The following is an 8,769-nucleotide window of genomic DNA, read 5'->3' on the forward strand; positions in this document are numbered from 1 at the left end:
GAGAATTGGGTTCTGATGATGCCAAGTAACCTTGGTTTGTGTTGTTTATTTTCTTATGCTTGCCTCCCCACCATCTGGTTAACTCTAGTGCTACCTGCCCTTGCTAAATCTGACTGGAGTCAGTTCTTCCTGTGATCCTGGTTGTATCAGAACTCCTCAGAGACCATCTGTTTCTGTGGTCCTGTGATTCTGAGCTCCTGTGATCCTGGGCTTGTTAGAGCACCCGGGAGTGCAGCAGCTTCCTTGTGGGACTGGCTGTGGAGCCTGGGCCCAAGGTCTGCTCAGGACACCAGCCCAGAGAGGCGGGAAGGAACCTGAGCCACTCTGCTGGTGGAGGTCCTGTGTGCCTGGTCCCGCAGGTCTCAGTTACTCCCGGTGTTGGGACAGATGTTGGGTCCTCCTCACCTCTGATCCTGAGAGTGTCACAGTGCCTGGGAGTGGAGCTTCCTCTGGGTGTTGTGGGACTGGCTGCAGAGCTTGTGCCCAAGGTCTGCTCAGGACACCAGCCCAGAGAGGCTGGAAGGAATGCGAGCCACCATGTCGCTGTTTTTAGAGATTACTTGAGGTCTGCTCACAGCACCTAACAGCAGAGCTCAGAGCAGGAAACCAAGAACCATTCAAGCCTACCCAACAACAGCAAACCTACCAATCTTTCTTTTCCTTAAGGCTGGTTTCTGCCAAGGACTAAACAGTTCTAACCTCATAATCAACTTTCCCTTAAAAGGTAAAGACGACAAACATACAGACATTTATAAGGAATCTTCTTCAGGATTGTAAAAGAAACTCTTTTAATAAAATTTTAGGCTTTTTGAAAAGTTACAGAAATAGTTTACCTTCTATACATTCCTGATATAACTTCACCAATGTTAGCATCTTACATAACATAGTATATTTACCAAAACTTGGACACTAGTATTGGCATAATACACTAAACTAAAGCCATATTCAAATGACACCAGCTTTTCTTCCCAATATTCTTTTTTTGTCCCAGACTCCTTCCCAGAATTCCAAGGTATTTAGTTATTTCTCTTTAGTCTCCTGAAGTATCTAATAATTCCATTTATTTCCTTGTTGTCCATATTCTTGATGCTAGAAACTTATTTATCAGTTATTTTGTTGGCTATTTCCTTGATTTGGGTGTACCTACTTGTTTTCTTACTATTATACTACTACAATTACATATTTTGGGCAAAATCCACAGCAATGATATTAGATTTGTCTTAGTGTATATCATGCGATGAGTGCTTTGACATATTACTGATAAAAATTGGTCACCTGGTCAAACTAATACATTGGCTAACTTTTACTTATATGTTGAGATAGCTAATTTGAGATTATAAACATTCTGCTAGAGATCTTTACAGGACTATTTCTCCCTCACTAACAAACTTGTTCACTCTCCTTAAAACTAAGTTATAGGCTAATAAGATGGCTCAGTGAGTAAAAGCACTCTTTTTTTTTTTTAAATGTCTATTTCATGTATGTGGGTACACTGTCACTGTATTCAGACACACCAGAAGAGGGCGTCAGATCTCTTTTTAGAAATGGTTGTGAGCCACCATGTGGTTGTGGGATTTGAACTCAGGACCTTGGGAAGAGCAGTCAGTGCTCTTACCCCCTGAGCCATCTCTCCAGCCCCATAAAAGCACTCTTAACACACATTTGACAAATCCACAGACAAGCAGGAGGAGAGAACCAACTCCATAAAGTTGTCCTCTGATACACACACATACATACACACACACACACACACACAAAATAATTTTTTTTAATTGAGCCTCAAGTGGTTCATTGATATGATTTCTCCTCACTAATTCCATCATACAGGCAGCGCTTTTGTTACTACTTTATACCAATTTGTATATCATTTTGGGTGGTTTTGAGACACGGTCTATGTTCCTGGCTGTCCTGGAACTCACAGAGATCTGAGGCATATGCTACCATGCCCAGATTATATTAACATATATGTATATATGTATGTGTGTGTATATATATGTATGTATGTATGTGTATATATATATATATATATAATTTATTTTATTTGTATATATTTAAATATTTACTTACTTGGGAAGAAGGATACCACATGCCAAAGTACACATGTACATGCCAAAGGGCAAGTAGTGGGAGTTGGTTCTTCTTTTGTATGAAAAAGAAAACGTGTGGCATTCTCATAATCCTCCTTCAGAGACTAGCATTATAGACTGATAGGCATTCTGTTTTAACTTTTCTATTACTCACACTGGAGTCAGAGACCATGGGCTATCTAAATTCCCCCATGGACTTCAGGCAAATTATTCACTTTATCAGCTCACAGTCTTTCCCTTTTTGGCTGTGGATAGGGATAGTAACTTTTTGTGAATTTGATCTAGGAAAATATATATAGTATACAACATATTTGCATGCAACAATAGGGGTTCAAACTCTTGAAACTCTAGTATTTATTACCTTTAATCCACAATTTCATGTTTAGTAATCTATCCTATATAATACTTGTACATCCAAACATGTAAGGAAATGTTTTATATGATGTTAGCAAAGCAAAACATCAGGAATAGGATAAACATCTACCAAGGGGACCAACTAGATAAGTTATGATCATACTATGCTACAGAATACTATACAGACAGTGAAACAGACACATGTGCATGTGCACAGAGAGATGTTATACTATTGGAAACACGATATACTAGTAAATGAAAATTAGGGTTTCAAGACTGTATGATTACATTTTTGGTAAGATGAAGTAGGGGTAGAGACAGACATAGGAAAAAGAAGAGACAGAATAAATAAGAAAAATGAATAAGAAAGGTGATAAAATTATTTGTATCAAAATACATACAGAAAATCTATAGAGTTTCATAATAAATCCAACATTAATGAAGAATTATCAGATTAATTTTGTTGTTTGGTTAGTCTGTAACTATTCTATTATTTCAATTTTTTTTTATTTTTTTGTTTTTTTCGAGACAGGGTTTCTCTGTGTAGCCTTGGCTATCCTGGAACTCACTCTGTAGACCAGGCTGGCCTCGAACTCAGAACTCAGAAATCCACCTGCCTCTGCCTCTGAATATTTCAAATTTTTTATAAAGGCACATTAGTTATTTTAAGAAACAAAGTAAAAATAAAGAACTTTGTCAAAGACAACTCTAAATCAATATAGGCTTATGGTTTTCTCAGTGACAAAAACAAATGACAAAAGAACAACCAAATGGATAGGGATTGGCCCAGAGCAAAATGATAGCTCAAGATAAACATGGCACAAAAACCAAAAATTTAATGAGAAAAACTGAATGATTTTTTTCAATGGATATGAACAGATCATTTGCTACTATTCATTCCTAATGAAAATACAAAGAGCAAAGGAAGGCAACAAGGAGAGTAAGGGCACACAGGCAAGAGAGGGAATATACCTCACTTCTAAGGTAAACCTAAAGGGAGAGTAATGCAAAGGAGTCTTTTTTTTTTAAACTATGAATGGCACTTTATTCAGTCATTTTCTTTACAATTGAAATTCTGGGAACTCAACATTAACATCTTTGCCTGTGAGCTTGTACACATCAGAAAAAGTTTCGACCTTGTGCTCCACATTGTTCTGCTGTGCTTTGTCTAAATGAACTGTTCTGAGCCGGCTGCCATCCAGTTTCCCCCATCCTCTTACCCACGATTTCACTTGGGAAGAGCACGTCCTCATGGATGGCACCCTGCACTGCTGTCAGGGTGCAGCTTCTGGCGAGCTTTTGCTTATTTTCCCTGCGGCTTTTCTGGGTTGGCTTGGGCAGAATCTTCTTCTGAGCAATGAAGACTACATGCTTCCCACTGAACTTTTCCTCCAATTCACGAACTAGCTGGACTTGGATTTTCTGGAAAGATTAAAGCTGATTTAAACTGGTACAAAAATTATGATACCTTTCTGACCACCATCAACTTCAACTTCCTTAGCTGTGGTAATACTGAGTCCCTGCAGCTGTGCCTTGAGATCAGAGCTCATCTCCAGCTTGAGCAGTGCCTGAGAGATGCCAGACTTGAACTTGTCCGGCTTCTCGCCATTGGGCTTCACCATCTTGGCACTCAAGCTGAACATGGCTTCATCCTTATGGTGTGCCTCCAGCAACATGGCTGCTCTAGCAAGGGAATCATATCCAAAGCCCTTCTAGTCTGTATGATCTAGCTGGAAGGACACACCTTTAATCCCTGACTGGAATGCAGACATGCCTTTAGTACACACTTTTAATCCCAAACAATGGAAGTAAAGTTAGTTTGTAGAAGGAAGCAGTCATGTTTGAAAGTGACATTTAATTAAGGTGCAAAGTGATGAATCAGAGAAATATTTGACAGAATGAATCAAAGGTAGAATACATCCAACTCTCATGAGAACAGACAGGAAACTTCAGTTGAGTTCAGATAATGCAGTAGAGTTCACTTGAGTCCAGTTTGGTGCAGTTCAGCTCTGAATTGAACTGAATGCAGTTGAGTTCAGTTGAGTTCATGCGGTTCCATTCAGTTCTATTCAGCTCATAAAGTGCAGTTCAGTTCATGGAATTAAGAGGCAGTTTTTCCAAGCAGAGCAATACAGTGAGAAGCCAAGAAAAACCTGTTTGAATCAGTCAGCTAGGAGAAGAGTTTTGAGCCAGAACAGCTAAATTGAAACAGCCAACTCAGAAAGAACTAGAAAGAATAAGATTTTCAGTAGTAAGCCACCAAGATGACAATTACATCAAGTGAATAAAAGTTACTTTTATAGTGTAGACTACTGTCACTCTGGTTGTTTGTATAAGAATGGCCCATAGACTTATATATTTGAATACTTGGTTCCCAGTTGGTAGAACTGTTTGGGAAGAATTAGGAGGTGTGGCTTTGTTGAAGACGTGTCCCTGGGTATGGACTTTAAGGTTTCAAAAGACATTGCTTTCTGCCTTCTGTTTGTGTGTTTAAGATGTGAACTCTCTCAGCTGTTCCTGATACCATGTCTTTGCTCCACCATCATGGACTCTAATCCTTTGAACCATAAGCCCAAATAAACACTTTCTTTTCTGGACTGCATTGGTTATGTGTTTTATCATAGCAATAAAAAGGCAACAGAAGCTGAGGAGGAGGGTGACCCTGTAGGAGGACCAGCAGTCTCAATTAACCTGGACCCCCCAAATCTCTCAAGCAGTGAACCACCAACCAGGAAGCATACATCAGCTGATATTAGGCCCCCAACACATAGACAGCAGAGGACTTCTGGGTCTGGGTTTGGTCAGAGTACATGCACCTAACCCTCAAGAGACTGGGGGCCACTGGGCGGTGGTGGCATACTCCTTTAATCCCAGCACTTGGGAGGCAGAGGCAGGTGGATTTCTAAGTTTGAGGCCAGTCTGGTCTATAGAGTGAGTTCCAGAATAGCCAGGGCTATACAGAGAAACCCTGTCTCAGGAGGGTGCGGGGGGGGGGGGGGGGGGGGGAGAGAAGAGACTGGGGGTCCCAAGGAGTTTAGAGGTCCGGTTGAGTAGGGGTAGGGGATGAGGGCATCCTCATGGAGACAGGGGGTGGGGAGGAGGTATGGGATGTGGAACAGTCAGAGGGTAGATAGGGGTTGGGGGGATAAAATCTGGAGTGTAAAAAAAAGTAAAGCAACAACCATTTGAATAATTTAAAAATTCTGGCAATGAAGTAAAAAGACTAAAATAAGATCAACATACACATTGTATAGGTAGTTAAAAATAGTATTAATTACTTTTCTTGTCATTGTGAGATAATAGGTGACACAAGGAACTTTAGTTAATTTATTTTGGCTTGGAGTTGGAGAAGATGTAATTCACAGCAGGGAAACATGGTGGCAGGAACAAGAAGTAGTTTTGTGTTCATAGTCAAGAAGTGGAGAGAGATAAATACTGGTGGTAAGCTCACTTACTCTTTCCCGTGCCCCTTTTATTCATTGTAGATCCCCATTCCAAAGGACGGTGATGCCCACTTTCAGGATGGGTCTTCCCTCTCCAGTTAATCAGAAATAACCTCACACAAACCCACACAGACATGTGTTTCTTAGGTGCTTCCAAACCCAGTCGAGTTGACAATGAAGATTAACCATCTCTAAAGTGTTGTTTGTAGATGAAAAAGCTCAAAGCACCTTTTTTTTTTTTTTTTTTTTTTTTTTTTTTTTTTTTTTGTAAATTTGGAAGAGTTACCCTGGAGGATGGTAATAATTTTATGGTGTGTTAAGGAAGATCAACTGAACACTGAGGTAGGGAAAGTGAAGTCACATGGTGGATATCTGCAGTGGATATCTGCAGTGGATATCTGCAGTGGATATCTCCAGATGCTACATTTGGCCAAAACTAAAACTGTTCCCTGTTGAATTCCTGGTAGTATAAGAGAACACTATCTGATTGCCTATTTTTCATCATCAAGTAAAGGAACCAACAGTCTGTGAATTATTGCTTGTTTGTATGGATCAAATGATAATCAAAAAGAGATCATCTCTCCTACTATTTCCCCCCTAGAATGTAGACATCACTCGTTCTTCACATTTCACACATAATGTGTCTTCTAACCCTTCACATAACCTCTGGTAGTCGGCACTGTTCCTGTCTCAAAGTTAACAGATGAGCAAACTGAGACACTCAGGAAATAACAACCTGCCTTTGGGTCATAGCCAAGATTTCAACCCAGGCATCCTGCTTCAGAGTTTGGCTTTTAGCACCACTGCCTCCTGTTGTTAGAGAACTGTTTCCTAGAGGAAAGTCATAACCTATGAACTGGGGTTCTGGAGGAAAGTGAACAGAACAAGACTGAACTGGCAGAAGGAAACAACAACTTTCAGAGTAGAAAGAACGGAGAGAAGAAACAGAAGAAATCCCCAGGGTCTCATGAATAAATGGCAATCAAGAGTTACCACAGAGTGTCTGCAGTCTAGAAACATCTAAAAACATAATGTAGAAAGAAAATAGAACAAAGCAAAAATAACTTTCAAGTAAACAAGTTAAACAAGCAGAATGATACAAAGGGGATCAAGGCCCTTTTTTAATAATTTCTAAAGTCTAAAGATAAGACAAGCTAAGAGCTATAGGCTTCAAAGGTTTAAAAACTAGAACAAATCAGAATATCTCCTAAAACATGAACAAGCTGTCATATGTGAACAATTAACCATGAAGCCACACCCCCAAACTAGGTTTCCTTCTTGTTTCTTTTCTTTTTTCTTTTTTTGGTTTTTCGAGACAGGGTTTCTCTGTGTAGCCCTGGTTATCCTGGAACTCACTCTGTAGACCAGGCTGGCCTCGAACTCAGAAATCCACCTGCCTCTGCCTCCCAAGTGCTGGAATTAAAGGCGTGCGCCACCACTACCGGGCTCCTTGTTTCCATGACACAGAACTGCTCCCTGGTCCTCACTGAATCCAGGACAGGCTGGCTTGGGTGCTCTACAGAAACTGAGCACGCAGGCAAGGCTTTTAGTTTTTTGAGAAGCCAGAGGTTTAATGTGCCCTTATTCCACTCATCTCTGAATACGTGCCCCTGCTAACCATTGCCCCTTGTAGGCAATCATCTTGTCTACACTACTTCTTTGCTTCTAGCAGAAAAGCACAGACTTGGCATTAGGTCCTGGCTTGCAATCCCACTGCTTGCCTAGCTTGCCTTGGAGCCTTAGTTTCCTGGCTCACAAAACAGAGTAATAATTTCCATGCACAGGACTGCTGAGGAGATCAAGGAAGCCATCTGAGGAGACTTAGCCACTGCATGGTAGACATTAAAATGCTCATTATGTTTTGATTTCCTGTACATAGAGTTTGGCCTTTACCAAGAGCGTGCTTTATTTTCTGCCTACATGTTCTACTTGGAAGAGCATTGTTTGGAAGTTGCATTCTCCTCAATGCAGATGCATAAAATACCATATCTCCAGCCTTGGCTGGCTCATTTTAGCATCTAGGTGTTTCCCTAAACATCGTCAAGTTCTAAAATACATTCTCTTTTGCTTATCTCCAAATTAGTTTCTGTCCTCCCCTCATACCCTCAATCCCAGTAGATCAACAGTTCTATCATTACTTTCTATAAGACTAATAAACAAAAGCCTTTGGTGACATCCTTTAATTCCCACACTACACACACCAGTGTTTGTAGATTCTGCTTCAAACACTATTTTCTCTATTGCCACTGTGGGCTCTTAAGCCAGTAGCCCTCACCTCTCATCTGGAGACAACCACAGCTGCTTAGTTGCCTCTCCTTCCTGCTGTCAGCTTCACAGAGGCTCCTTTCTAAGAATGAACTCACACAGCACAATTTCCCTCCCATAAGACTTCTGCGGTACAGCCTATAGGATGCAGACTTAAACTTGCTGGCTAGGCAACTCTCAGCTTACAAAATGTCTTTACCCACAAACAAACAATTTGCATTGTTGTTAGGTTTGTATCACATGCCAGCACCTCCACCAGCCTGGTGATCTTGAAGGCAAGAGCAGTGCTATACTTACCTCTGTATTCCCTGCCTGCACTCACTGTCTTCACTCACTGCCTATCAGTTGTACACAAGGCCTCAGTGGTTATTAACTGAAAGGAGCAGAAATAAAAAATAAATAGAAGAACCAACTAAAGCTCAGAAGAACTGACACATTTTAGAGATTACATATATAGGATATGAAGGAAAAGAAAAAATAATTGGTTGACAAGAGAAAATACAGGTAAGGATTAGGAAGAGAAAATGCCAAGAAAGAGAGATACTGAGTTTCTCAATATGGATGGAATGATGCATTCCTGCTCCTGCTCTAATGAACGTAAAGAAAGAAAGATTCTTTTT

The 8,769-nt window shown here is 40.4% G+C and overlaps 1 protein-coding gene and 1 pseudogene across 11 annotated transcripts in view; both read right to left on the bottom strand.

The window, feature by feature from the left end:
- Zhx3 (zinc fingers and homeoboxes 3) overlaps nt 1-8,769 on the bottom strand; it is a 121,198-nt gene that overhangs the window by 59,278 nt on the left and 53,151 nt on the right. The window lies entirely within an intron of this gene.
- LOC116091321 lies at nt 3,137-4,253 on the bottom strand (annotated as a pseudogene).

Source organism: Mastomys coucha, unplaced genomic scaffold (genome assembly GCF_008632895.1).
Source record: "Mastomys coucha isolate ucsf_1 unplaced genomic scaffold, UCSF_Mcou_1 pScaffold15, whole genome shotgun sequence".
In the NCBI taxonomy this organism is placed as follows: Eukaryota; Metazoa; Chordata; class Mammalia; order Rodentia; family Muridae; genus Mastomys; species Mastomys coucha.